This window comes from Perca flavescens, chromosome 4 (genome assembly GCF_004354835.1).
Source record: "Perca flavescens isolate YP-PL-M2 chromosome 4, PFLA_1.0, whole genome shotgun sequence".
Classification (NCBI taxonomy): Eukaryota; Metazoa; Chordata; class Actinopteri; order Perciformes; family Percidae; genus Perca; species Perca flavescens.
Genome location: NC_041334.1, coordinates 18,054,506 through 18,077,776, shown reverse-complemented (window position 1 = coordinate 18,077,776; position 23,271 = coordinate 18,054,506). Strand labels below are relative to the sequence as shown.

The 23,271-nt window shown below is 39.8% G+C and overlaps 1 long non-coding RNA gene across 1 annotated transcript in view; it reads left to right on the top strand.

Annotated features, from left to right (window-relative positions):
* Positions 1–22,777, top strand: part of LOC114554456 (uncharacterized) — a 37,844-nt gene extending 15,067 nt beyond the window's left edge. The window contains exons 3-6 of the long non-coding RNA XR_003692419.1: positions 19,260–19,383; positions 20,551–20,610; positions 20,977–21,070; positions 22,322–22,777. This is a non-coding gene — a long non-coding RNA (uncharacterized LOC114554456). The remainder of the gene's footprint in view (positions 1–19,259; positions 19,384–20,550; positions 20,611–20,976; positions 21,071–22,321) is intronic.
* Positions 22,778–23,271: the final 494 nt, after the last annotated feature.

Genomic DNA, 23,271 nt, shown 5'->3' with positions numbered 1-23,271 from the left:
CGTTTGACATCTGTGCTGGCCAATAATGGCTTTTCTACAAAATATTAACATGCTGTTTGTCCAGGGGGTCAAATACTTGTTTTTCCTCATCAGATGGTTATCAATTTTAATAAATTCATATGATGTGATTTTCTGGAATTTTCTTTGGGATTCTGTCTTTCACTGTTAGAATGTACATATGATTAAAATTGTAGATTTTTGCATTCTTTGTAAGTGGGCAAACCTGCAAAATCAGCAAGGGGTCAAATACTTATTTCCCCCACTGTAATGTCCCAATATTATAAATATAAATTAAAGTTATGATTACACTGAGCTAAACAGCAGGACAGAAGGATAAAGGAAAGGTAGATAAATAGAGAAGAGATGGAAGGTTAGTGGCGTTTCCCAATATAAACTGCACCTGAGCTAGGCTGTGGAAGATAAAGAACATTCAATTTTCTGCCCCTGATTGAATGTTTGAGAGCTAGACAGTGTAAATAACATTGTGCTGGGTGTAAGAACACACACACACATCCATGCTCAAGCAAATATATGGAGTACACCTCAGCTTAGTGACTAACATTTCTGAGGGCACTCGCTGAACACAAGACCACTGCAGTAACTATAGACAAAATTGTGCTCTTAAACTCTCTACTATGAGAGTGGTGTGTGTGTATGCGTGAGAGAGAGAGAGAGAGAGAGAGAGAGAGAGAGAGAGAGAGAGAGAGAGAGAGAGAGAGAGAGAGAGAGAGTAAAGCATAGGAAGATAAAAACTTGAAGCTTAATTTGAATGGCTTTAGGCTGTTGACAAGGGTTGAGAAAAATGCTTTTCCTCTTGAAAAAAGAAAGAAAAAGAAAATCCCACATGCACACACAAACCCTGACACACACACACACACACACACACACACACACACGTGAACTTGAGCAAACACTCAACTAGACGCACATTCACACACACACATAAGCATGCATCCAGGCAGTGATCTGACAGGTGAGAATGGCTTACAGCTAGGTTAAAGGGGAAGCACACTACATAAGCAGGTTACCTCTCCTGGGACACAGCAATTTTCTCTCCAGTGTTGCACTGCAAAAAAAACAAACAATGCAGCACAATGAATGGGTACACCCTGGTGATCTTTGGGTTGACGTTTTGTCCCCGTCTCCCCTCTGTCTTTAGTTTCTCACAAGTGGCTTCTTCATGAAGTCCAATTCTCCACTTCAAGAAATTCTGGCAGCCTTGAGAAAAATGGCATGTGAATAATTGAGTGCATTATATAACTGGAGTAAGTTCTATGACCTTTCCTTTTTAACACTTTACCCATGCAAATTTTTGAACATTTCTTTGGGTTTGCAGAGCTCGGTCCACTATGATCTTGAGTATCTTGACCTTAACCTTTTTTTGTGTGTGTGTGTGTGTGTGTGTGTGTGTGTGTGTGTGTGTGTGTGTGTCTGTAAATGTGGGAGAAAGAGGGCATGTGTGACAGTCTGTTTACCAGTGTGCACTGTGTTCTCTGTGTGAAAGAGAGAGAGGGGAGAGAAGGGGGAGAAAAACATTTTGGGCCCTATTTTAACGATCTAAGCGCACGGCGTAAAGCGCATGTGCGTTTAGCGCGTGTCCAAATCCACTTTTGCTAGTTTGACGGCGGAAAAAAGGGTCTGTGCACCGGGTGCATAGTTCAAAAGGGTTGTACTTAGTGTCTTCATTAATTCATAGGTGTGTTTTGAGCATACCATGCAGTAAACCATGTCATCTCCCATTCCCTTTAAAAGCCAGGAGCGTTTGTACCTTGGCGCATTGCTATTATGATGCTGGATTTGCACCGTAATATTTTTATTTTTATTCTTTTGCATGTTTGTGTGCTGATGCCCTCCCCTGTGTGTGTAACAAGCATAGTGTGCGCGTGCTGTGCTGAGCCTAGACGCATTTTACTAATTTGCTGTTACAATAACAATGAATTGTTGGTCAATGGCGCGATATCTTCCCGCTGCCTAAAGATAGCAATATGCCAAGAATTCACCTGAACACACCTCCCTGTAAGACCATCACGCCCATGGGCGCACAGATGGGGGCAGGTGCATTTGCTATTTAAACAAGGCGGGCGCTGGACGGGAAATTGACAACTGCGTTGGTCTTAATAGCAAAGACACTTGCGACGGGCTTTGCGCTGCACCGGGTGCAAGATAGGGCCCATACAGTCCGTGTACTTTTAGAATTATTACTGCCAATTTCCACCGGCTCCAGAACGGCGGTGGAGTCAATAGGTTTCCATTAAAGTCAATGGCCCTCATTTATGAAACGTGCGTACGACCTAAAACAGACGTAGGACGGGCGTACGCCGATTCCTACGCAAAGCTCGGCATTTATCAATTTGAACGTGAGCGTAGGCTGCGGAAAAATCTCACGTCTGGTCTGAACTCGTGTACGCAAGTTTTCGAGTTAGTTTGGACTTGCGGTGCAGTATATAAAAAAGTTTAACAGGAGAAAAAGAAGTCATCAGTTGATCACTTATCAGCAATGGCAGATCTGTCTCTTTTAGAAGACCTCTATGCGCCGGTCTGCAACATTGTTTTAGCCTGTGGGGTTTTGCACAACATCGCGCAGGAAAACACAGTGCCATAAATGTAGTGATGGAGCCAGATGACCCGATGCCTGACTACGGCAACACTGTTGAGCGCATTACTGATCTCTTTCCATTCCGCATTCTTTCTACAGCCTTTAATACCAGTTTTCAGGCTGCCAAAAAGTACACACGTTAGTGCAAATGAACCTGAGATATCAGGGTTTCAATCTCCACCTCTGAAAAGTGCCGCTGCTAAGCCGTATTACGTCTCACCACGTCGTAAATTGTAAGGGCGAGGCCTCAAAACCCAGAATACATTGGGGCGTGATATTTAAATGACGATCGTTTCCAGCCGCTGCATTTATCAATGTACGACCATTCTTACGCTCTGATTGGTGTGATATGAACGTTTCATGAATCACATGTGAAGCCTGTCATAAGATGATTTCTGCGCTCATATTTGCGCTAGTTTCTACGTTAGGTTGATAAATGAGGGCCAATGTGTGCTTTTCCACTGACCGACTAAAGAACGGCTGCGTTCCAACTGCGTCCCAGCTCCGGCGATCCACAGCCCTCCGGAGCAGATACGCAGAGGTTCTATTTTTGCCAGACGCAATTCAGCACAATTCAGATAGTGCGGGACAGGAAGTCAAGCATAGAAATAAAATAAAACATCTGGTTAATTTTCAAAATAAAATACACTGTGCTCACGGCGGATCATATTTCCCTGCACTCCACCTTGAAAACACAGCACAGAGTTGTTTCCCCTCTACTCCTCTGGATAGAAACAAACTGTTGTTGGTTTTGTGGTTCTATTCTACATGAATTTGAGAGATCTCGTGGGTCCTCGTGACTTCAGCTGTCAGTCATGGCCGCAGCCGTTCCGCAACAAATCCAGACCTGGTAGATATTGATGGACGGCGGAGCACGGAGCTGCTCCACAGCGGAGCCGTTCCGCAACCGGTGGAAATTAGGAGTTAGACCAAACCACCTCTTACCAAGCAGCAAGAGATCGTAGCGATGAATCACCTGCTGTAAGAATGCTAAAAACTGAATGTTTTGAAAATGTAATTTAAAATAGTGGAACATTCTACTACAGCAGTGCACAAACATACAATATATGTATATATTTTTAATTTAGACTTGATAACTTTAGATTTCTAAATATGATTCTGTGAATGATAATAAAATGCCAACATCTGCCATTAATTAAATCCAATTGTAAGGTGGTGTTTGAGAACCTCCATACATGGACTGTGTTGATAGATCATTGACATTCTGACTTTACTCAGAATGTCAATGATAATGACAAAAACCTACATCTATTTGTCCTATATTGAATGTTATTTCATTATTACATCATAGGGGCATGTTTGTCTCAGGCGGTAAAGCATTGGTTTGATCCCTGGCCTCTGCAGTGTACATGTCTTGGTGTCCTTGGTCAAGATACTGAACCCCAAATTGCTGTGCTGTGTGAATGTGCGTGAATGTTTATCTGATGAGCAGGTGGCAACTTGTATGGTAGCCTCGGCCACCAATGTATGCGTGTGTGTGAATGGGGTGAATGGTGGCTGTATTGTAGAGATCTTTGAGTGGTCGCTAACACTAGAAAATAAATGCAGTCCATTTACCATTTGTCTTTTCTCAGAAAGTCAGAATGCTTGCAGTGTGTCTGCTGTGCGCAAGTGCACTCTCAACACTCTGAACATGTTTGACTCCCTTGTTTTATAGATTCTCTAGTCAAGACCGTTTGCATTAATGGGCACCACTCGGCTAGTACATGGTCGAACAGGCAGGGAATTTTGAAAGACCTCTTACAATACATCTGTCATTTTCTTCACAGTGTGGCAGCCACAGGAACCATTTGTGGAGTTTTCCCGGCAAACAATGGTTCCATTTGGACAGGTCGATGAATAGTGGTTCAGGCAGGGTCATTAAGAGCATTGTTTTTTTTTCTATTGAAAGGCTGGAGAATTTTAGTTTCAGATTTAAAAAATATGTATAATAATAATAAGTCAAAGACAAGGGTCCCAGGTCTGTCTTCAACATACTGTGAGGATAAAAGCCTTATGAATAAGGTGAGATGAATTTTCCTGCAGAGTCGACACCTTGACACTTAAGCAGCATCTGCGTCTCCTTTCTGCTGCTTTGCTTCCAGTCTGGTGAAGTCTGACTAGAGACAACTTTCAGATGTTGGCAGGCTCTGATAAGTCAGGACTGTGCTCAGCATGCTGTTTATTGTCCTTTTAAGTTTTTCCTTCTGCCAGTTCTGACAAAAGTAATGTGGTAATGGAACGCAATGATAACAGTAAGCAGAGGTGTTTGTATTTGGCTTTTTCATTTTAGAAGGAACAATATCCTTCCAAAGCAAAATCATATTTTCATGCCATCAATTGTGAGTTTTTCTAATAATCACTCAATCTAATTAAAGCAGTTTGACCAACTGGTACAACATGGGATAAGAACCAACAACATTAACGCTAATCTTTTCTCGTCCTGTTGACAACTTTTTAAAGTGTTTTATCTACTTATTTGCAGCAGATATAATTCATAATTTTCTTTACAGTACACTGCATTAAATTAGACCTAAGCAGTCAATGAATTGTATTGCAGTGCCAATGAAACTAATATCTAACATTAGGCATGGTGTGCAATATTAATTTAAACGCCAATGCAACAAACAAATCTGAAAAAAAATAGGGCTTGAGCTCATAATAAAAATTGCCTTTTAATCTCAGCCTCAAAATCCACCCGAGACATGGCAACAACGCTTTCTTGTTCTTTCTTTTATTATTATTTTTATTTTTGGTGTGCTGTTGTTTGCCTTTTTGTAGACACTCTTGTAAATTGTGTGAAAACTTGAAAAAGCCCTTGCCACTGTTTTTAGTTTGTTCCCTTTTATCAGGCCTACATATCACTTGTCTTGTAATCTGCAAATTCTTCAATCAAGCCCATTTATTTTCCTCCCAATCATCCCCTTTTCTAGGTTTTACAGTTAAGACTGTATATAGAATATATATAAATAATATGTATAGTTTATATAAATATAAAAAAATACTACATGTACTGTAAATAATATTTTTGTGTGTCTAGGTGTGTTTCAATCCACCTGTTTTTATGCACATTATCAATTTGATTGGAAATTGTGGAAAAGCCACAAATAAAAAAAGAAACAGGTTTTTATATTTGGGGGAGGTGGAAAAGTTGGTGTAACCATTAAAGGTAAATCTGTGCAATGGAAACAGATTCAGTGAATAAATGATGACGTACCGTCATAGCATAGGCCACTGGCCACTGCAAGCTCTCTTCCTCATCTCTGGATGGAAGAACACAGGGCTGTTACTGGAACTCTTCCGAGAGCACATAGCTGTAATATTAGTTGTTCAAAAGTCTCTATATCCATTGTCCAGTGTGCTCTCCATTAATATGCATCCAATGTTTTCCTTTGTTTAAGGTTTGACTGGTTAATTACGTCATCTCATTGCGCCCTCTTCCTCTGCTGTGGCACCTGACTGGAGAATTAGCGCCACCTATTGCTTATATTGATGAACCAAAATCCAATATTTGCTTAACAGAAGTGGATGGAAAAACGCATACATTTTTTGCATTTTCTATTGCTGATTTTCTGAAAATTTCGTTAAACTTTGCGTTACATTTGGATGGAAACCTGACTACTGATTGTGATTTTTCTCTTTTTCTTAGTTGTCAGTGTAACGCTGTATGCATTAGGGGGCAACATGCTCTCTCAGGTAGCTTTAGAAGCGGGCTGGAGCTAATGGTACTCGCTAACAAGTGACATTCTTTCATTCAGTGGGAAGATTTGTCTGAAAGGCCAGTTAGTTGGAGGGCATTACACAAGGTCAGAGCCTATGGCTACCATGGGAGAATAAGTGAAGTAAAAAAAGAGGCCGAGCAGACAGGCCAATACTTGCTGTGCTGTCTGAAAGCTTCTCTCCTCTCTGACTGGCAGGGTTTGATGTGAGAGGAGTTTGAAGTTTGAAGACTTTGGTCACTGCTGCTTTTCAACATGGAGCTGTTTCAGTCCTGGATGGGGCGTGTGTGTGTGTGTGTCTGTATGCGGCAGGGTTAGTGCTGCTCCATGTATCTATTTAAACTGACTTTGCTGACCATCACCGTGGGGAGGGGCAGATTCCTCTTCCCTCCACAGGGCTATGAGGTTTGCTAGCAGAATGGGAAATCAATAACGTCGATAGGATGAGCATTAGGATGGCCAAGTTGTTTTAACAGCCCCATTGTCATTCCAGCATTTTTGTAAAGCAGTTTGTGGACCATTCTTTCTACACTTCAATTTTCAGAAGGCTGAGGAAGACAGACAGATACAGAGGCAGAGAGACAAATACAAAAGGAGACAGGCATAAAGAGGAAGTCCTCAGACAATCACTGGAAGCACATTTCTGACACACGTCTTCTGTTCGACAGCCATTCACAGAAGCTTTCAAGATGTGAGTTTTTTCCAGACCATCAGCCCCTGAATTGAACCATAGTTGTTTTCTCATCAACACTGAACAGTGCGCACAACTTGCCCTTCACCAAGGAGGCTGTGCTTTATAAGCAGGTAATGCTAATAGTACGTTGTACAAAATGTCAACAGTTTTTTTCTTATATCAAACGGCTTGTCCGGTATGCCCTTTTCAGTCAAATGTCACATGAGAAAAACTCGTCCTGTGCAAAATTGGTTAAAAAGTAAAGAAAAGGAATATCATCATTTTTCTGTAATGTTTTAACCTTATTTAAAAACTCATTCAGTGTATGAATCCTTACACATGTCCTTCTATGATGGCTGCTATGCTGTATATTGTTGTGAATAATCTGCACCAGTTGCAAAAAAAAATAACTGAATGGTTGTGTGTGTTTTGTGCTAGAGTACTTTCAGTTTCAGACAAGAAATTGTGCCTAACTATCTAAAAAATCATCCTGTCTCTGAATGTGGGAGGCAGTAATAAAAGCTAATAATACAGACCAGGCAAGACCATCTTTCTTTCTGTTGCTTAAATAATTCAAGTTAACATGCTGTTATTAGGCTAAAATAATCCTGTTTATTCTCATCCAAGTCATTTGGTTCTTTAAAGGAACCAACGACTTATTGGGAATTTATCTTATTCACCGTATCCCCCAGAGCAAGACAAGTCGATACATACCCGTCTCATCTCCATGCGTGCTGTAACGCTGTCTGACGGTTCCAGCATTAGCTTAGCCTAGCACAGATACTGCAGGAAACTGGTTCCAACTAGCCTACTGCTCCGAATTATGACAAAAGTGACAAAATAACGCCAACATGTTCCTATTTCCATGTTGTGATTTGTAGAGTCACAGCGTGTACAAAAAACAACGTAACATGAGACACAGCCATCTTCTAACCGTAAACAAGCCAGGAACTATATTCTAAGACAGGCTTGCTGCGAGCATATCACTCTGCCCTATATAGTACTATATTCTTCCGCCTGAGAATATAGTTCCCGGTTTGTTTACAGTTAGAAGACGGCTGTGTCTCATGTTACGTTGTTTTTTGTACACACTGTGACTCTATAAATCACAACATGGAAATAGGAACATGTTGGCGTTATTTTGTCACTTATTCGGAGCAGTAGGATTGCTGGAACCATTCACCTGCAGGTTCTGTGCTGGCCTGATGCCGCTGGAGCCGTCAGACAGCATTACAGCACGCACTGAGATGAGAAGGGTATGTATCGACTTGTCTTACTCTGTGGGTTACTGTGAATAAGATAAAGTCCCAATAAGTCGGCGTGTTCCTTTAAAAGCAGTTATTCATTTGCTGATCCTGACTATCTTTTTGTTTTGAAAGCATGAACAGCATTCATACTGTATGACTGGCTGATCATGTGATTGCAGTTACATGAGGTGTGTGTGTTTGGAGAACTCCCAGCATGCACTGGGACATTAGATTCATGGACACAAGTCTCATTTTACATCCACTGTTTCCACACTTCAATAGATGTTTTATAATAAGTTGTTATGAGTGAATGCAGTTAGACCGTGAGTTATGTTAAGATGAAGCAGATTTAATTCTAATAATCTGCAAATATTGGTTGGCACACTACCTAATTTACCTATAATTAATAAACTTGTTTAAATTTACTCATGTACTGAAGATGGAGGTACAAATCATCTTTTACAGTTAAAATAACAAAACCCTATCATCATAGATAAATAAGTAAATAAAATTAGAATAGTCTTTTGACAGTCAGAGAGTTTGGTTACACTTTACTTGAAGGTATGTACATAAGAGTGACATGACACTGTCATGAACGTGTCATAAACATTATTAACAAGTCATAAACGTTTATGACATAACGCTTCTTTTAGTAAGTGTCATTTGGTTTTTGTCATGACAAGTTAGGGTTAGGGTTCATGTGTCATGACTGTGTCATGTGTTCATGACAGTGTCATGTCACTCTTATGTAGATACCTTCAAGTAAAGTGTTACCAAAAGTTTGAACTGAGTTCATTTCTTTCTTTCTTAAAGGATTGTTTTGTTTCTTTTCTTTGTTGCCTATTTCCCTCTGCATATTTCCATCCCTCTAAGAAATGACTTGACGTTTGGGGTTCACCCTAAAACATCTTAGTCAATTATTAATAAATCTGAATTTGTTGCTCTGACAACAGCTTCAGATACATTTTAATCCAGTTTTGAAGAATTGAAAAATACAAAATTCTTATTTATTAAATTCTTAATAATCAAATCAAGCTAATTCAGTTAGCTACATAAGGAGAACAAGGCACAGGTCTAAAGTGTAAAAATAACACATTTTAAAGTAAAAGGAAATGGGTTGTGTTGAATGAAAGTGCTGTACCATGTTGAGAGAGATGTTATGCTCGCAGGCAGTCAAATTATTTCACAACTCTAGAGCAAAAAAATTGTTGACATCAACAAGCCATACTTCTGTCAAACTGAACTGTTATGCCGTTACACTGACTGTCATTTCCCAAAAAGCTACAGTTCTCATAAAAGCATCACTTTGAGGTGTTTGTTTCTTTGTTTGTTTCATTTGGATCCACATTATCTTCAGCATGAGCTAAAAGCTCTTCTTTCTGGTTTCCTGTCATTTAGCCTCATATTTAAAGGTCCAGTGCGTAGGAATTTCTCCCATCTAGCGTGGAGATCATATATCGCAATCAACTCTCTCGCACCACGCAGTTCAAAGTAGGTATTACAGCTACAGTAGCCTTCACGCTTCAAAAAGCCCGTCTCTTGCTCTTTTCAATATCCTTTTTCTGGGCGAAGAAGAACAATCCTGTTCCTGAAATTTGGATTTTGAATATGTGTGGTCCTCCATGTTTCCTTCTTCAAACTTGCCGGGGCCGGGAAGCTAAATAATAAATATTCATGAAAAAGGACAAGTTTGTGAACGGGCAACACAGATTTTGATAATGAACAACTAAACACATCACACACTGGACCTTTAAATGCACCACACAGATCATCCTGTTTTGTTGTGACATTTCTTCAGACCAAATCTTTCTCATACAGAGAGGTTAATGTAATTGCTAATTTAAATCTTGATGTAATCACTCATTTTCATGGTTTGTATAAATGCTGCTGTGCTTAGTATGGCTTTGCACAATTGTTTAACTTAAAAAATTTAATTCAGCAATCTTATTTTCCCATCGTAACGTAAGTGTGGAATATTATTACGGGCAAAAGCGTGGTTAATTATTTGTCCTGGAGAAAATGGGTTCTTTGTCACTCATAATTTCTTTTAATGAATGCACAATATGTCTTTTAAAGATCAACTTCCTAATGATGGCTCAACATTTCAGTTCCTTTTGTTCTACATATATAATGTTGTTCATTGAATGTGAGATTCCATTATGTTTAAAGGAGAAGTGCTTTTATCATCTTACGTTGGTGGAGAATGTAAAAGGTTTACTCACAGGCAGATACACAGGTACAGTCATAGACGCCTGAGCGATAGAACAAGTGGAGCAAATGCTTCCCCATGATTTATAATTGTTTAATTAGGGGGAGCTAACCATTGTGACATTCCAATGAGGGCTAAGGTGCAATCGTATACCTTTCAGACTGTATACCTTTATGATATTGTATCCGTGCAACTACCATAAAAGGAATTCTGTCTTAACTTTTCATCAAAGGTTTTAAAATACATTATTGATTCTACAATTATTAAACAAACAGTTATACCTCAATATACAGAGAGGATGAATGCTTCTATTTTGAATACATCTTCATTTATTTTCCTTTTTGATTTGAACACCTATTCTGTACTCTGGCAAGACAAGGAAACCAATGGCACATTAAGATTGTTTGTGCTCATGCTGAGAGTCACATTTTCTAGACAATTGCCTGTTGGGAACTGTCCCAGCAGAAAGCCTGAGAGAAAAAAAAAGTCTGTAGAGAGAGAGAGAGAGAGAGAGAGAGAGAGAGAGAGAGAGAGACTATCAGATATGTCATTCTACATCAATACAATTCTTAATAAGTTTTAGCTTTCATTTGTTAAGAAGATAACCATTACAGATGAAGACACAGGATTATCATTCTTCTGTTTCTCTCATCCTGGCTGCCATTTTCTTAGGCATCTTCAGCCTGAAACTTAATAAGGTCTTCTGTGGGAGCAACAGGGTAATACTTGTGCTTTAAAAAAGAAATAATAAATGCAAAGGTGTTTTGGAGCAGATGCCTGGTGGAGGTGAACGTAAGCCTGGTGGAGGTGAACTTAAGCCTGGTGGAGGTGAACTTAGCTTCTGTACGGAAAACATTGATACTCTGAAAGTCAAAAGTCAGGCATAAGGAGGCAGGGAAATTTACAAAGTGCAGCAATGTAGCATTCCCTCAACTCTCAGCTGTAACATCCAGTTATTGTCTATATCTGAATGCATTGGCCTTGGAATATGTGAAAATGTAGCACACCGCAGGGCATTAACAAATAGTGTACTTTAGTATAGCTGAAAAACAGCGGAATGAGCAGAAGGACACAGATTATTAACACATTTTCCTCAGATGGCAAGTGTAAACAGAAAATACGCCCTTCACACTGCATACAGAAATCCCAAACTTAGCCTACTCACCACAATGAAACGTCATAATAAAAGTGCAAAAATAGAAAATATCCAACATCTGTGTGTCCCTGATGATCTGACGGTTACTCGCTGTCACTACAGTCCTCATTAATGAACCTCATTTAGCACTGCTGGTTAGCATTCAAGAAAATGTCTGCTGCTTTACCGCTTTGCACTGCAGCGTCTTAAGTCACACAGAACAACGAATGTTAGACCATAATGCGCTGCGTCGAGTAGTAGTTTTGATGTTGAATATTTGAATAGTCGTCTATTCTGTGAAACCCCAAGCATACAGTATCTTTGTAGTTGTTATGTAGCTGCATCTCCCTTACCTATTTTGTTAGACCCAAATATCAACCCATCAGCCTCACTGGCTTCACTGCAGTCTGTCTCCATACACAGATAAGAATAACCCAGAGCAGCTAAGAGAACCTTTTCCTTCCCTTGATCATGTTATCTTAAAGGCATATTCTCTCACTTTCACCGAATACTGTCATGTTTCTCAGCCCATGTTTTATTTCTCTGCTATGCACAAGAAAGCCTTGTGCCAAACGAGAAAGGCAAGTGAATTTGCCCCTTCTGTATCTCTGTCTTTTTTGACTCACTGTAGAGGTCTCCAATTTCTTTTCTCAGTGGTAAATAATGCTTTTTCATTGCATACATACTTTGGCTAAACAGTGTGTTGAAAGCATTTTATGAAAATCAGGAGCTGTTTGAAGTTGAAGCTTATTTCAAACTTAAATCTCTTGGCCTTCTACTGTAGCCCCTCCCATTTCCTCATTCTCTTTGATATGCAGGCCGTGTACACAGAGCTGATTGAATTTGTATTCAGTTTTTCTCAGTCTTTTTCTTCTTTGAGACATACTTCCATCTAATGCATTGGTATGACTGAATTTCTGGTGGTTGGTAGCCATCCCTGCATTAATTTACCCTCGATGTCTTTCGGCAAAGATTGCTGGACGAGAGATGAAGAAAAGGTGGCTGTTTGACTTGGATGTTTGTTTTGCTTTCTAACAGCTGTTTGAAGTGGTGTATACACATGAGAGGACAGTGCTTATGAACCCTTGTGATTCTCTAAAGCTTCCAGTGTTGATTCATTTAGCGCAATGTGCTCTTCAAATATTCCACTCACCCAACCACACTCACTTTTGCACCCCCCCCTTTTCCGACACATACAGTAGTGTTTTTCTAACAGAAAGTCACTCTCACATTTTTCACATAAACACACAAAAAGTCACAGACAAGTAATGCTCTCACACACACACACACACACACACACACACACACACACACACACACACACATAAAATGTTCAGACTTAAAGCTAGAAACAAAATACCTCAGTGAAGGCTCTGTCAGGCTTGTCAGATTTGACAGCTTGTTTGTCATTAGCATAGCTTCGCCTAACAGATCAATACATCGTTGGCCTTTTGAGAAACTCGTTGAAGTTGGCTTCTGTTTGAAAGTGTGAATGAGTAAACTATAAAACAGAAGCTTCATACAACAAACATACACACACACACACACACACACACACACACACACACACACACACATATATAAGGAAAAAACTGAATAGAATAAAAGTTGCAACTGTTAGTTGTTAAGAAAGCTTTTGAGGTGATGAGTCTGTGTGTATATTTAAATATGGATACACACATACAAATAGTGCAAACTGGGAAACAGACACATTTACACACACACACAAACACACACACACACTGACTCATTGAGTCATAACTTGCTGTGTTTTTTGCCATAGGGAAGTCCTTTATCCACATAACTAGATTAACTCACAGTGAGCTCTGATCAGCTTAATTTGAATTCAGCCTACTTACCCCTCCCTGGTCTACCTATCAGTCTGTCTGCGTGCTCATCTGTCATTCTGTCTACTTGAATGGCAAGATGTTTGCTTGTATGTCTGCGTGTCACTTTATTTAAGCAATCTCTCTCTGTCTAGTCTTTAACAAGGATTACCACTAGCAAGTTACATCCCCACCCATTTTTAGCTTATCAAATATTTTACACTGATAATGAAGAGATGAATATAGTATAGGTTTTTTTTTATTCTGGAAAAAAGGATACTTGCTTCAGGTAGCTTATCTTTATTTTGTATTCTATTCTTTTCTTTTTTAGTTCTTTAAACTATATGTAATGAATTCATTCTGTCTGCAGGGTGTCACTGCGATATATTGACTGCAGTAGTCTCTCAGTGTCTCCAGGATGCCCCCAGGGACTGACAATGAGAATGTAGAAACCATCAATTTCCTGAATCCAAAAAGTCAACATTTCTACAAAGAGAAAATCTGATGCATTTTTCAAGTCACATCCTTTTCTGACAATTCACAATACATGGTGGTACTTATGTATTATTTGCATACACCAATAATAAAAGCATTGTTGTTATAGTTTATAGTTTACTATTTTTATTCAATTCAATAACCCTTGATGTACAGCAATTGCTCCATTCAAAGTAACTTTACAGCCCGATCAGAAAGTCACCTCAGGAATTTAGTAAAATCAAATAATATTTAATATTTTCTCATTAACAAGCAATGTGTTTGTGTCCGAAACAGAATCGGTCGGCCAATCAGTTTCCTGTGTGGAGCTACAGGCAGCGACGGGCATGGTTTAAGTGTGTGTGCTGGGCAACTGTTAAAAACAATAATGACAGCTCCTAAAGAGGTTAGCATATTGATGCAGCAATAGCATCAGATATATTAGAAATGGAAAGTATTTCTTCATTGAAAGAAATGAAAATGAACCTCTCCAGACTCGTTTTGGGAAAAGTTTGATAGATGGGTGGTTCATTCAACCACTTGCCAGGTACTTAACTGGATTTGTTTTACATCTTTAAAAGACAACTTTGAACTAGTTATTCAACCTAAGTTCAACAGCTCTAGGGATGCTTAATTTGTCATTAATTATTAAAATGCCACTACTTGCGTCACTTAACTAATGAGGAAATGTTCATGAGGTTTAAGTTTGTAATAGAGTGAGCATTGTAAGCACATTGCCCATGAACAAGTTTCCCTGATGATCAATGAGTCACTTAAGACTTGGGAGACAAGGAATCAGGAGAGCATGTCCTTTTGGGACATAAAGACAATAAGATGAGTGGCCAAGGCTTAAGAGTCCTATTACAGAGCTCAGCCTTCGTTCATAGAACAAAGGTTTCTACGCGTAACCATCGGTTCTTTACTCTCTAACTGGCAAAGATGGGTTGCAAGGCTCATTCATAACTGAAGTCTGGAAAAAGACAGCAAGATGAGGGTGAAAGATGGAGAAAGGGATGGACACAAAATGGGAGGGGAGGAGGATAAGGAGGCAGAGAAAGGAGAATTATATGAAGGGCCAGAGGGAAGTAGGGGACAGATAGTAGGACAGAAAGCATGAGATGCTGAGGAAATGAAGGGGGATAGGAATAATGAGGGATGTAAGGAAAGTGGGGATAAGCGAGGAATGGAGGAGAAGGAGGGGGCAGTGAAGAGAGAGCTGAGTGGAGTTGAGGAGGCGCTGGGCCTGAGGGATTGCTACGCGTTTATCCTCCTCTGCAGCAGGCTTCTGAAGCACTACCTCAGGAAAAGACTTTAAAGCAGGGTGGCTGCTGCTCTGCGCTGATCTGTTAATACCCACAGATACACGAGGCTTCGCTATAGTACTCTGGGGGTGGGGTGGAGCGGGACAGTGTGTATCAGTCTGCATGTGAGTTTGTGTGTATTTTTGTTATGTGTCCAAGGATCATATCATATCTCTGCAGACACTATCCCAACCCCACCGCTAGCTTGCTCCAACTCACCCGGAGACATGAAGTTACCGAAGCGATTAAAAGATTAGATCGGACTATCATGTGGCGGTGTGTCAGCATTGTCACCTAAAGCTGCTGTCGTGGGGGGGGGAGTTATGACTACCCTGTTTTTGGATCTTGTATAAATAGACTCCTTCCTCCTGGGAATTGTTGTAAAACTCTCTCAGAGCCACAGTATGCAGCAAAGAATGTACACACTGGGAGGTGGAGAGGCTGCATGGAATTTGTATTGGCTGATTCACAGAGGACCATGTCCCGTGCCCTCGGGGGGCACCTACATGATTAATTCAACGAATGCAAAAGACCTAAGGGCCTCATATTTTTTAAGCAAGGTTTTACGGAGGATGTGAAATCACTATACGCATATATCGCCGTGGAACATAGAGCAATTTCTTGTTTTCAAATGTATTTAAGGAAAAACTGCAATAAAACTCTTTCTTTGACTAGACAGACACATACTTTTTCCTGTCCCCTCTAACTCCTTGGTGAATGTATTTTTAGCAAAGCACATGTTATTATTCATTGGATCTAGCTAACAATGGTTTGCTCTGAGTGTAGTTGAGGTTCTTTTACTTGACAATTCAACCGGGTAATTTATTTTGGCTGCTCAGCAGTGGATGATAAACAACTGGACAGGGAAAGACACTACACCAATGTGCTGTTACAGTGTGTGTGTGTGTGTGTGTGTGTGTGTGTGTGTGTGTGTGTGTGTGTGTGTGTGTGTGTGTGTGTGTGTGTGTGTGGTATGTGTGTATTTGTATTATTCCCGTGGTGGGGACTAAAATCTCTGCACACAGTCGTATTGTGGGGAGGGAAAGACACTACACCAATGTGCTGTTAGTGTGTGTGTGTGTGTGTGTGTGTGTGTGTATATGTGTGTGTGTGTGTGTATGTGTGTGTATTAGTATTATTCCCGTGGTGGGGACTAAAATCTCTGCACACAGTCGCATTGGGGGGAGTCACTTCCCATCAGGGACAAAAAGCTAGTCCCTACAAGGTAAATCAATACATATTGATAATTGCTTTTGGTTAAGGATCAAATTATGCTCAATGTATGTAATTTCCTGAATTGTAAAGTGTTTTAAAATGACAAGACAACCAAGTGAATCAAAGACAAATATCACCATCAGTATAAAAGACTATTTGAAGATATCACATTGACGTAGTGACAGCTTTGGCATTTGTTTGAAGTCGGGGACAAAACTATCGCAAATTGCCACTGTGGGGACAGGTAAATGATACCTTAAAATGCTCTGAGATGATGAAAGGCACTTCAGCATCATAGCAATCAGCAAAAGCAATGAGAGAAAAAAAAGATTGAGGGGAAGTACAAGAACATTAAAAAAAAAAAAAAATGAATCCATGCAGGCCCAGTGAGAAATCTGCACTATGTTTGTGTTTGATCAAGATACACTCAGAGCTTCAGTGCCTCCTCAAGGCTCTCGGCAACCATCCAGCAATAATCTCCAGAAGCTTCCTTTTGTTTTTCACTACAGTTTGCTTTTTCATCATGCTTGAATGTTAAAACTCCATGTCCGACGCAAGCCCCGCTTACAAGTTTAAACATTTAGTGTATCAAGCATTATTTTTAGTTTTTTTTTATCATGAATGTGAGCCCAGAACATTAAGAGAAAAGAAAAAAGGATACTCTTGGGCGATCCAAGTAACTTATAAGTAGTTTAGTTTTGATTGTTCACGTTATCTTAACTTGTATATTGACTTTGAAAAGATGATACCTATTCCTATGTTATCCTCTCTTATTTAAATATTGCTTTTCTTTTCTTCTCTTTTAGTCTTAAATGAAAAAAAACAGTTACAGCAGGAAAAATATCCTTTGTCATATACTCTACACACTACATATTTCCACTAATACTCACTTGATCACGACATTAATTAATGTGATCTGTTGGTGCCTGTTAGATTGAACGTTGTTTCTCATCGACCAGGGCCACTTATCCACCTGATCAACATAACCTGTATTCTCAGATAACATGACAGGCTATTAGAAAGACGTGGTTATCCAGGCGTTTTATGTTGCGTACTGGAGTCTTTAATGATGGTGTGAACAGCAGTCTTACTGGGTCACTGCTTTGTGGTACATGCTCTGAGTCTTTTGGGTTCTGTTGCACAGAAACCTTACAGCTCTCTTAAACTTAAATAATCGTTTAATGGAGAAACACAAACATTGGGAACTAGAAAGGCACTCAGAGAGTGCAGACCTCCTCCAAGGCCAATGGTCCAGTCTTTTATGATATAAAAATCTGCAACCGCAACCGCTATATAATGTCTAGATATATTTCCAAAACTATTACAACCAGCAGGCAGGACCAGTGTCATAGTAGTCGAGATCGGTCTTAGTCTCAAGACCGATCATAAGACAATTTTTTGAAGGTCTCCGTCTTGTCTCGGAATCAACCGCATTTTTACTCGGTTTTGTCCCGGTCTCAGATAAAGAGGACTCTGGATTTTATCTCAAGACCGGTCAAAACCACATATCTAATTTGAAATTTGTTACCGTAAACCCCCCTCTCCCTGCTCCCTTCACACACACTCCCAAGAAAGTGAATGTGGGAGACAGGAGAAGAACCTCTGGCTGTCTAACATAAATCTGGTCTTGGTCTTGTCTTGGTTTCGCCTTGCCTTGGTCTTGGTCTTGACTCGGTCTCCAACCCTAAAAAGTCTTGGTCTTGTCTCGGTCTCGGTACACTCTGGTCTTGGTGATAACTTGGTCTTGGTTTAGGTGGTCTCGACTACAGCACTGGTCAGGACCACTATTAATTAACCTTATGCTGCGACTACTATTAAAGTTATTGCATAATGCATAATTCAAGGATGACGCTGTGTAACACTAATACTATAAATATATCGTGATAATCAATCATACAAACTAAAACTCACTATCTCAATGTCGTCGCATTCCAGGTCGCAGCTGCAAACATATAGAGACGGCCAAAATACACAGAGCTACCTACTACTACTACTATTATCTGAAAATATCAGTCTACCAAGTATGTGTTACAGTACTGCAGTGTGTTATATTTGCAACATTGGCTGCACAGAATGAATGTTCTGAGGTCTTAAAATGATGTTTGTGTTCGTATTTCAGTCAGCCAAACATCTACCCAGTTCAAATGACCTCCATTGCAGCCAGTCGAGAGAGATTGTAAATAATGTTCCAGTGAATTAAAAGGCCTAAATCCTGGAGCTTCATCTTGCTGACAGAGCCTGTGGCTTGTAATCTGGACGCACAGTTACAGGCCAAATGGGTTTCCGTAGATAGCTTTTTTGAAAATGCCATCATCAGGGCAAAGTTTGTCTGATTACACTCAAGTTAGACTTTAATTATACATAGTTAAATAGCTGCACCGCAGTCTCCATGGACTTCTGCATGTAACACTCGAGGTAAGGGAGAAGAAGGGTAGTTGGGGAGGAGGTGGTTTGGGGATGTAAAGCAGGTAATTAAATGAAGATTGTAGGCTATTGAATGATCTCCTGGGCAAATACAGTACCTCTTCTTCTCCCTCCCTATTTCTAGCCTTGCACCTGAGATGAAGATGACAGTTAATGATGGTGTTTTTTAAAACCACTTTACCTTGTGCCCTATAGCTCACTCTCGCTCTCTCCAGACAGACCAAGGTTATTTTTTTTCCGCCTCTTCTTTCATCCTTTACTGAGATAGGTCCACACCATTTTTCTCTATGTTCCATTAGCAAATTGCCTCCCCCTCTTACTCTCTGTCCTTGTTTCCACCTCCCCCCGTAACCCTCCCATTAGAAATCTAACTGGGGAATTTATTCATTTAAACTGGAAAAAACAATGAAGTTCACTCCAGGGTCTGTTTTATTTTTCAGAATTCGGAGCGGAGCCACATTTCTGGAGAGAGACTAATGTTGGATAGCACAGTAAAGACAACCTGAAGGACCTGAGAGCCATCATTCCCACAGAGTGGCAGCAAGGTCATCTGGCAAAGGGATGGTGAGTCTTTTATTTGCATATGCCGTGGGCTACAAGGTAATAGGTCTGTTTAAGTTCTCCACTTTAATCATTTAAAAAAAGTGCGAAAACAACCATTAGTAAACGGACCAGCAGATTCTTTAATTTGCCTAGCTATTATCTACTTTCATGCATGTGCTGGCCTAGATAATATAACCCTACACTTTGTTCATGTGTATAAAAAGAGAAAACTACAAGCTGTATAATTTTTTGTCAAGCTGTTTGATTAATGTTAATACAGCCAGAACTTAGTAATTGGTTGACATGCCATAAAATCACAGGTCTGAACTGAGAAAGTTAGGCCCAATAAAGAAATAATTTCCCCCGTAAAGCACATAAGAGGTAGTATTAGGCATTAGGCAAGTCTGAGTAGCATATGATCACAACAAAATCTCTGCTGAATAAATACATTAATGTGATCCATTATTACTAATCAATCTATTACATTCACAACCTATTCGTATGTACAACACAACAGCTGCATCACATTTGGTAAAATCAACACATGATTATCATAATAAAATAAATCAGTTAGTTAAAGCTTAGTTGATTAAATAGAGAGGGAGATAGATAGATAGAGAGAGAGAGAGAGAGAGAGAGAGAGAGAGAGAGAGAGAGAGAGAGAGAGATGCTGTTTCCAATCCATGTGTGATTCACTCAATATTCTGTCCTCATTTGTGTTTCACTACAGTATATGTATTATAAATGCTCTGGATTACCCCCAAATCCCAAAACTGCTGAGTCAGTCATTTTAGAGCCCTCATAGGCCGCTCCTTGTCTTAATATGTCTAGACCTGTGTCAGGTCTTTGGATACCAGGGTTAATATCTAACTGAAGGATCCAATCTTCGAGATTATGTGTGTTTGATTTTGTTAACACCATCTGCCACCAGATGTAATTGAATGTACTGCATGGTATAATCTGATACATCCGGGGTGGGTGTTTTGCTTTCTGTGTGTGTGTATGTGTATGTGTGTGTGTGTGTGTGTGTGTGTGTATATATATATGTGTGTGTGTGTGTGTGTGTGTGTGTGTGTGTGTGTGTGTGTGTGTGTGTGTGTGTGTGTGTGTGTGTGTGTGTGCAGTGTTCCATAGCCCATACTGTAGATGCCCTGTGGGAATCTAAAATAGCCTGTATATGTCCTGCAGGAATGAGTCCCAGCCTCATAGCGAATCATGCTTTCCAAGCTAAAGTCTTAACTGATAAAGGTAATATCTTCTTCTTCATTTGATGAAAGTTGCCACAAATCATAATGAATATAACTGTTTGTATTTATTGGTGTAAATAGGTGACTATATTGACAAAATTGTTGTTTTCTCAGAGACCTGATTTTCAAACCGACCTTTTCATTATGCGTACTTCTAAATGGGTATTGTTCTTTTAGAAAAACAAATTCTATTTAACTTTACTCATGTTTGTTATGATCGTTTTAAGTTTGATTCAGGCTTCTTTATGTAGCAATAGGTTATTGCTGGGAACATTTAACACAACAGTCCTCATTTACCACAACCTGAAGCATTTGATACTTCCACTTGACATACACATTAACATTTTAATCTGATGCTGCCATGCAGAGTGATGACTGAGCAGGTGCAGTAAGGGTTCAGTGTCAGGCTCAAGGACACTTCGACAGGGCACAAGGCTGCTGCTGGGACACAGCCTCTTGAGGTGATTCAATCGCTCCTATTACATCCAGGTGTCTTTAACTGTCTTTTATACAATGAGAAAGTAAGTAGCAACTGTTTTATAAACTGTATGTAAACTACAAAAACAGTTTCTACAATGATAAAAAATAAGTAAGGTGTTGTATATCTTGTAATAATTCTACATTTTTGGCAAATATGTCTATTCACTGTCTTGCCCAGGCATAGTGAGATATCTATATCACTCGCATATCTGTCTGTTAAATATGAAGCTATAGCCAGGTGATAGTTAGCTAGACTAATCGTCAGGACCGGAAGCAGAGAGAAACAGCTAGCCTCCCTCTCTCCAAAGGTAAAAAAAAAAGTCCACCTACCAGCACCTCTAAAGCTACAAAATCCAAAGTGTAAAAGTTGCAAGTTGTAGTTTTGCAGCGAGTAACATTGGCTGGATTTCTTGTCCGGTTGCAGTATCTTCCTGGAGTCTTGTTGTCACAGTTAGGTTGCCAGGCAACCAGCGCAACAACTTGTTGTTTATACAGTACGGTTCTGTACGGATTAAACAAATGAGATACAATGACTTAATTAGTGAGCTTTAGGGAGATTCCTTTTCTTTGTTCGTCACTGCTTTCAGTCTTTATGCTAAATTAAGCTAGCATCTCCCCCCTGCAGTATCAATAAGCATATTTGCCAAAATGTTGAACTATTTCACCAAAAATGTACCATTTAATCATGCTATTATTCATGCATATGCTAACAACACTTTTGAAACCTAAAATTAGTACCTATCAGTGATGTGAAATTTAAAGGAGAAAAGTACATTTCATGTGTTTATACATGGTTCAGCAACAGCATTTGTCATCATAAAAACAACAGCTAAGGCAGACTTTAAAGCTGTATCCAGAAAAATACAAGGAGAAGATGTTACATGTTGTTTTTCCCCACCCCATAGAGAATGTGGAGTTCAAAGAGGTAGACTAGTGAAAAGTATGTCACTGGTACCACGCCAGGATAAAGTATTATGAGCTTTAAATCCTTCAGCACTGATCAAAACCAGACTTACTGCACACACACAGAAACTGGTACATCCGACACACACACACACACACACACACACACACACACACACACACACACACACACACACACACACACACACACACACACACACACACACACACACACACACACACACACACACACACACACACGCACGCACACACACACACACATTCTTTGACAATAACCCTAACCAACAACTGTGACCTTTATGATCCAGTTCACAGGCCAGATGTCAGCTGTAGATCATACCATGTGGCCGGGGGTGATGTTGTACTGCAGTCCCTCTCTTTTATCACACAGTCTTAGTTTTTTATTTTTGTAACAACTGCAGTATTATCAATGATGCACTAACAAACAAGGCAGGTAGGTGCAGTGTTCTTGTGTACAATTATTCAGCTCTTGGACTACTGTAAAATTATTGTTTGTTTTACATTCAACCTTTCTATTTTCAATCGGCCGTACTGTTAAAATTAAGCAATATGTTCATATTCAAATTTAGCCCTTAGGAACAGTTTTGCTTTGGGGCAGTGGAAAGATGTGAGATGGGAAATGCTTTTTAAAGTATGTTGCTCTAGCCTCAGAGCTTTAACACGCAAAGATTTGGATTAACTTCAAATGAAAGTATGACTGTTAAGTCTGAGTTGGAGGGTTTTTAGAGGCTTTTCCAAATCTAAAATTCTCACAGTTTAGTAAAATTTGTAATCTGCAAGCTTTAATAAAAACCTGTGTTAATATTAACAGTATGCCTGCGTGCGAGTGTGTTCATCTATATTGGTTTCTCCCATCAGTGTTTTTATACACTGTGTATGCTGTATCTGTAACTGTGTGTGTGTACAAGAGTCCTCCATATGTCTCATAATCCAGGAGACTGGCACACATTATAGCGTTGGGAGCTGGGGAATTCAGAGCCGTTCTGCCACATTCATCAGTAAAAAGAAACAGACAGAGAGAACTTATTTGGCTGTGTTTAGCATATTACACAAAATAAGGAAAGATTCTGACTGCGATCAGGGAACGGCTGCCTTACTGAATGAAGAATCAACGGTGGAGAAGATTTAAAGGGGCAATTTTACACCAGCTTATGAGCAGGGAGTGAATAGAGGAATGCAGACACTGCCTAGAGACCGCCAGATGTTGCACAAGGGAATACATCTACATCAAGACTGA